At 42.5% G+C, this 7,562-nt stretch overlaps 1 long non-coding RNA gene across 1 annotated transcript; it reads left to right on the forward strand.

Moving 5' to 3' along the window:
- Positions 1-4,570: 4,570 nt before the first annotated feature.
- Positions 4,571-5,796, forward strand: LOC138950101 (uncharacterized). Its single transcript, XR_011450495.1, has 3 exons — positions 4,571-4,843; positions 5,144-5,185; positions 5,721-5,796. It is a non-coding gene; the product is annotated as an uncharacterized lncRNA (long non-coding RNA).
- The last annotated feature ends 1,766 nt before the right edge of the window (positions 5,797-7,562 follow it).

Raw genomic sequence — 7,562 nt, forward strand, 5'->3', positions numbered from 1 at the left:
CCATGGCTCCACATTGGTCTCGTCTCATGCAAACTGTCATTTATAATGAAGAACAATTTATGTTAATATTATTAGCGTACCGCCAAATGAAACAAGAAGGGCAAAGCCCATACGACTCACATGCTTGACCTTGACATGGTCAAATAACTAAACCTAGCAATGACATCATACACTAAGAACTGCTTTACACATTTTTCCTACCAAAATACATGTGACCTTGACCCAAGGTCAAGGTCATCCAAGGTCATGCAACACAAAGCTGTTAATTCAAGACATAGGAAGTACAATGGTGCTTATTGGCTCTTTCTACCATGAGATATGATCACTTTTAGTGGTTCACTACCTTATTTTGGTCACATTTCATAAGGGTCAAAGTGACCTTGACCTTGATCATATGTGACCAAATGTGTCTCATGATGAAAGCATAACATGTGCCCCACATAATTTTTAAGTTTGAAACAGTTATCTTCCATAGTTCAGGGTCAAGGTCACTTCAAAATATGTATACAATCCAACTTTGAAGAGCTCCTGTGACCTTGACCTTGAAGCAAGGTAAACCAAACTGGTATCAAAAGATGGGGCTTACTTTGCCCTATATATCATATATAGGTGAGGTATTGAATCTCAAAAACTTCAGAGAAAATGGGAAAAATGTAAAAAAATAGCTGTTTTTTAGGCAACATTTATGGCCCCTGCGACCTTGACCTTGAAGCAAGGTCAAGATGCTATGTATGTTTTTTGGGGCCTTGTCATCATACACCATCTTGCCAAATTTGGTACTGATAGACTGAATAGTGTCCAAGAAATATCCAACGTTAAAGTTTTCCGGACGGACGGACGTCCGGACGTCCGGACGGACGACTCGGGTGAGTACATAGACTCACTTTTGCTTCGCATGTGAGTCAAAAACGCCAAAAGAGACGACATCGCTGGTGGGTGCATGCCATTTTGGAGAAAAGACGGCAGTATGGAACCCATCACCATCTTGTTCAAGAACTGCAACTCGATGGCGAAAGGTTTCAGCAGTATTTTCGTCTCTTTGTGCTCGGAAAGGCTCTGAGAAAAACGCGGGAAAAGAGACACGCCCACAAAATACCAGACGGCGTCCGGCGACGGCAGTCCAGAAAGCCACATGGAGCTTTCTTGAAAAAACGCACGCACGCCGGGCCGTCGTCGTCGCCGTCGCCGTCCCGCACCCGTGTGAATGGGGTCATCCCTTCTTTCATCAATGTTTTTCAAATTGCCGTCGCCGCTGCCGTCGCCGGAGCCGCACCGCAGCCGTAAGAATGGAATCCTAGCTTAAGGAGGTTACTTGATACAGATAGTGATGCAGTTTTCAAGACATCGATAAAGCTCATGCTGAATCATTTTTTTTTTATTCCCAGAAATGTACCATTGAATTGCAAGAGGATTTACAAACTCATGTAAATAAAACTCCGCACTCAGGTACCTGGTATATTGAACATGCCTAGCCAACATGGCTTGGTCTCCTGGAGATACTGATTGAAATTACATAAACATGCTGCTCATAACTTTGTCAAAAAAGACAGCTTTTGCATGCAGACATTTTCAGTAGAGAATTATGAATCTCTGTGTGTGTTTGTCACTTTGTGTGCCATGCATTATATGACTGAGTATGAAAACTGATTGTGTAAGATACCAAGTAACGCAGCCATCAAGTTAATCCCACAAAACATACAAGGCCAACAACACTTACCAAGCAATACACTCGCAGAAGGCTCCAAGTGCCTGTCCGGTCAGCGTCACTACAGCATACACAAGTTTCGTTGCGAGTCTGCTTCATTGACGTCAGCACACTCGCTCTGAGTCTGATCACCACAGTTGCTTACTAGCTGTTGTGCCATGCAGAAAGACATTTTATGCACACAGTATATCTATCGTTTACCCCAAGGGTTCGCATTCTTTGCGCTGGATGCGTCGTATAACTTGTCGAACGTCGACGCAGTAGTATCAGTAAGAAAGTTGATCCAGAGATCTGTAGATCTGTGGTAGATCACCTCTGCTTCGCTTATGCAGGGGAAGTTCGCCAAGTCTTTCGTCCATATACCACCAATAGCTGTTTCAAACCATACCTTCGTGCATGTCCTTGACTTTTTGTTCATGATTTTGAACAAGATAATCCGTTTTCTTGCAGAATTTCTCAAAGTAATCCTCTGGCAATAGTACTTCGAGCACCGAAAGTGAAAGAGGCCCACAGCTATTGCCCCTTAGTTCCGGTTATCAGAGAGAGGCTGCCGTGCCCTAAAGTCTGATTGGTCGAAACGCTGGGGGCAAAGGTTATACGAAAAAGGTCTATTCTGCCACATTTAGTGTTTGCTTCAATGAACACTGAGGAAAAATGTATTCTTCATTAAAAGGTTACCCTTTTACAAAGCTTTACAATAAGCTTCAATCATACATAGTTATTCCTGCAAAATCACAACATTCAAACCAGATACAGATAGGCACAGAAAAACTCATACCACTGACAATATAAAATCATTAAATGTCAGTTATAAATAACACTTTCAGTTGCACTACCTCCAAAGGCTGAAGAGAAAAAACTGCCCATAAAGCGTTAAAATGTCAGTTTCAGAGTTGGTGGTATATCGGGAGTACACATATATACACAGCATGACTGACAAACTTAAACATTCCACTCAAAAGGGTTCTTTAGGGGGGAATGAGGGAGAAGGTAAGGAGAGTTGATGTATGGGGGGGGGGGGGGGGGGGGTAGACATTAAAAATTGGGGGACCCATTTAAATAACCCCCCCCCCTCTCTCTCTCTGTATTTTGTCTCTGTGAGTGTCTCTTTCTCTATCTCTGCGTCTCTTATATCTGCCTCTCTCTGTCCCACTCTCTGTCTGCCTATAGCTACGGAAAGAGCTGTATGATGTCTCTGTGAGTGTCTCTCTCTGTCTTCTATCTGCCTCTCTCTATCCCACTCTCTGTCTGCCAATATCTACGGAAAGAGCTGTATTATGTCTCTGTGAGTGTCTCTCTCTCTGTCTCTGTGTCTCGGCTGACGTGTGTCTCTCTGTGTGTCTTCTATCTGTCTCTCTCTGTGCCACTCTCTGTCTGCCTATAGCTACGGGAAGAGCTGTATATATTATTATGTCTCTGTGTGTGTCTTTCTGTGTCTTCTATCTGCCTCTCTCTGTCCCACTCTCTGTCTGCCTATAGCTACGGAAAGAGCTGTATTATGTCTCTATGAGTGTCTCTCTCTGTGTCTCTTCTATCTGCCTCTCTCTGTCCCACTCTCTGTCTGCCTATAGCTACGGAAAGAGCTGTATTATGTCTCTGTGAGTCTCTCTCTCTGTCTCTGTGTCTCTTCCATCTGCCTCTCTCTGTCCCACTCTATATCTGCCTATATCTACGAAAACACCTGTATTATCTCTCTCTCTCTCTCTCTCTCTCTCTCTCTCTCTCTCTCTCTCTCTCTCTCTCTCTCTCTCTCTCTCTCTCTCTCGTCGGTCATAATAGTTGCGCAACTGACCACCTGCAGGCAAGTGACCGTCTCTCCCTAGGAGATCGGCTTAAGTTCAAAGGATCAAAGACTAGTCAGAACATGGACACAGACGGCTAAGCGCGCTTAGGATCTACAGGTGACTGGACATGTGCATCTCAACATTTAACTTAGAACAGATCATGGCATTACACAAAACATAAAGCGATCGGCAACATGAACTACAAACACTCGACTGGACAGTACAAAACTTTACTCCATAATTGAAGACTGGTCGCCCTGTAACACATGTACTCCCGATATACCCTTAACTCAGTACTTTCGGTACATAGCGCAAAGAGAGAGTTGGGGGTAATTCGGGAGTACATATTCACGACTTTTTTCCGTGACCTTTCGGATTTCATGGGGGCTGCCATTTTGGTTTTGATGCGCTTCCTTTTCCGGTTTACGTATTTTCCGGTTTAACATAGCATTTGCGTTTTTTTGTCAGAAGAGTGATATTTGGTTATGAAGGAAGTCAAGTCCGCCATTACCTGCCACCTCAGTTGAGTGTTTACTTTGAACTTATACTTGAACCGTAACAGTGTGTAGCCAGTTCACAAGACCTGTTCATCTTCCTACCAGTTCCAACTGTTGTTATCAATGGGTCGCGCAGCTGGAGGAAGTGTTTATTTCCATTCGGAGCCCAACTTCAGTTCAAAACCAGTCAAAAACTGGCCTTGACATTCCCACATTACGATACCCTTGAATGACATTAGATCTACGTCGTTTCCGCTTGCCAAAATCCCACATGTTACATGTCTGCTCTTCGAGTTGTTTGGAACTTAGTTCGAGTATTTTCTCGAACGTAACTTTTGACCCAGCTGTCAGGTAGGCATCATTTAGACGTACACTAACACTGGCAGTTATAAATCATGTTGTGCAAAAGACTCTAAAGAAGTAGAACATTGTGGAAAATCGGGAATGCTTTCTCAGTTTGTGCACCCTGGCAACATTTAGCAGGAGAAAAAAAATGCAGTATGCCTTCCTCTGCAAAAGTCGCGCGAAGAATGCTGAACGGGCAGCGACGACTAGCTGTTCTTCTTCAAAGTAATTAAACTACCCCCCAAACCCTGCAAGTTTGTGCGATTTACTTTGTGGACATGAAGCCAGCAGAGGACTCAGGAATGCCCACTTAATTCCTTGATTGTACTTCCGTCACAAGAACTAAAAGAACATTCAATGTTCGTTAAATCTGTGGATCAAGTGACTTACGAAGCGGAGGAAAAGAAAATCACCGGCAGATCTGTACAAGATGTTGAATTCTGCCAGGGAAACGAAGCCGCCCTCACGGCAGAGAAGTCTCCGCCTACGAAAATCAGTAGATCTAGAGCAAGGTAAACATACGTTTTTCAAAGCTTGTTCACAAACACACACACACACACACACACACACACGCGTACACAAACACACACACGCTCACACCATCACACACACATGAAAGAGATGGAATAGCTGATCGAGTGATGACAATGTTGATTGATAAGTATTTTTTGGTGCGGTGAACTTGAGGCTATATTGTTCTATCAATCCATCGATATATTTTACACTTTCACCCCAGAAATGAAGCACGTGTACACATATTGAACAAAAGAATCATTTTAAGCTTTCATTGGCATTGTTTCCTTTTTTTGCAGACATGTTGGCAGGAAGTGAGTGTTTCACCCCACTCTTGCAAGGTAGGTTGATCACTGATGACAAGTTCTGATTGTTTTTCCTTTTTAAACGGATGACAATCCGTACTCTGCAGATGGATCTAACCGAGATGGATCTAACCGATACACGGAAGCAACATTGGGAACAAACTGTTATTCAATCTGTGAATATTTCATGTGTGAGGGGTATAACTGCAAGTAGCCTACGTTCGCTAATGTAGAGAAATAATTTTTGACTCAAACTTCAAGTTAAATTGTTTCTGCTGTCAGAGCCATCTTTCTGAAGGAACAATATTTTACATGCCACTGGATTGTTGTATATTCCTTCTTATTTTGCAATGACAGGCTCAGCTTTCATTTGATTGTAATGTGTTTCTTATTTGAAGCTTTGTATCATAAAAGCTCTGTAGAAGTGTTGCACTTGTTTTGCAGACTGCATTAGGCGTGGTACCTATTGCACACACCCACACACCCCCCACCCTGCCTATTTATCTAAAACACCCACCCACACACATACACAGGGTGCTGACAAAGGATTTTTTTCTCCATTCTCCTTCAGGCCATCGCTTAATTTCTTGCAGACTGAGGAGCAATGGACGTTTGAGCAGCTCATAAACCTGGGGCACACAAGCCACAAGGTAAATAAGGTATCAGTATATGAACAAATGTTTTCCCTTTGATTTTTATCGCATCATTTTTTCATAAAACTCTGTAAATTGTGGCAATTACACATTATGCCAATAACATTATTATGAAGAATGAAGATTTTCAACTTATCATTGAAGAAATGAAATCAAGCATTTTTGTTCTTTCTGTATTTGATTATTATTTTCCAGTCTTTGGGTTGGCATAGTGGGTGAAATAAGGGTGAGGAGTGTCGGTTGGTGTTATTTTTTTAGGTCTTGGTGATGTAATATTTTCCCTATGGTATTATTCATGGTTATCATAGTGCAGATTCCAGGGAAACGGTTTTTTGAACAGCCTCTTAAACTGAAAAGCTACAAGGTCAACAACATAAACAGGTTACTGGTGTCTCGGGCATTGATGTTTTTAAAAAGATTTGCACAGCAATTTTTGTGTGTGTAAAGAGATAATGAAAATAAAGCATAACAACTTTTATATTTTTGAAGTGGAATTAAATGTTTTCATTTTTTTATTTTGAAGTGTTTTTGTATGCAGGTTTTATTGGATGGGTGGGGGGTGGTTTTGATGGTTCTGATTTATTATGATGTAAGGGTGGTTTGTTTCCTTAATTATTTATTTAATTGGTTTATGCAGACTTCATGGCAGCCACTGACCTGACGATATGACAGCCATGAATATCGAACGCAGAAGAAGAAAAAGAAGAAAACAGTCTAACAGGAAAATAATTCTGGTATGCTCATAATGTCTATGCCAGTTAAAAAAAGTCATGAATTGAAGTTTACCCAGGTTAGACATTAGTATGTCGTAATTGTGACAATGAATGTATCCGTAAACGCACCAAGAGACTTACTTAGAAAAATTGAAGTCATGCATCGTCAATATGACTACAATCACAAACTGAATAAGGGGAAATCATGTCAATTTGGTGGTCTCAGGGCCGGACTACCGGGGGGGTTATGGGGGTTGCGCAACCCCCCCCCCCCCCCCCCTAGCCTAAACATGTACCTTACTTATTTCATTGTTTTTTATTATTGCTTATTTTATGCCGTTTCATGCAAGGAGCGACCATTTTCCTATCTCAGAATATGACCTACCCGTCAGCTTCAGGGGGCTTCGCCCCCTGACCCCCACAACGAGGGGGGGTGGGTGGGTTCTAGGGTTTCTGGACCCCCCCCCCCAGCCAAAAAATAAAAATATTGAATGAGGTATGCATTTCTTTATTTTACATTGAGTTTCAATTTTTGGGGTATTAATCAGTGACAAAATCTGCTGCCTAAAACTGGTAATGATCATCCTCAGAATGCACCAGATTGCACCATTTTGCATCCTTTTTTTCAAAATTTTCCGGGGGGGCATGCCCCCGGACCCCCCTAGCAAGCTCGGCGCTTCGCGCCGTCGGCTCGGCGCTTCGCGCCTTCACACCCATATCTTCACAATATACTTTTGAAAAAAACCAGTCATAAAATGAACTGATCCGCCCCTGCCGCCAGGGGGGACATCCCCCTGGGCCACCACTGGCAACCCCCCCCTCCTCTTCGCCTAGTCCGGCCCTGGGTCTGGATCATCAGCTGTTGCTCATTCGCTATAATGGTCTACTTGACAAAGCCTGTCTTCATGGGCTTCTTTGTTTCTTTATACCTAGTGTAGACAACATGTAGGCGTTTGCAGACTGTTTATTGTATTGCTGTTGTTTGTTTGTGAGTAAAACTATGGTGTGACTTCAATTGTTTGAAATTTGTTGTGTATGTTCTACTTT

This window comes from Littorina saxatilis, linkage group LG16 (assembly GCF_037325665.1).
Source record: "Littorina saxatilis isolate snail1 linkage group LG16, US_GU_Lsax_2.0, whole genome shotgun sequence".
Taxonomy (NCBI): Eukaryota; Metazoa; Mollusca; class Gastropoda; order Littorinimorpha; family Littorinidae; genus Littorina; species Littorina saxatilis.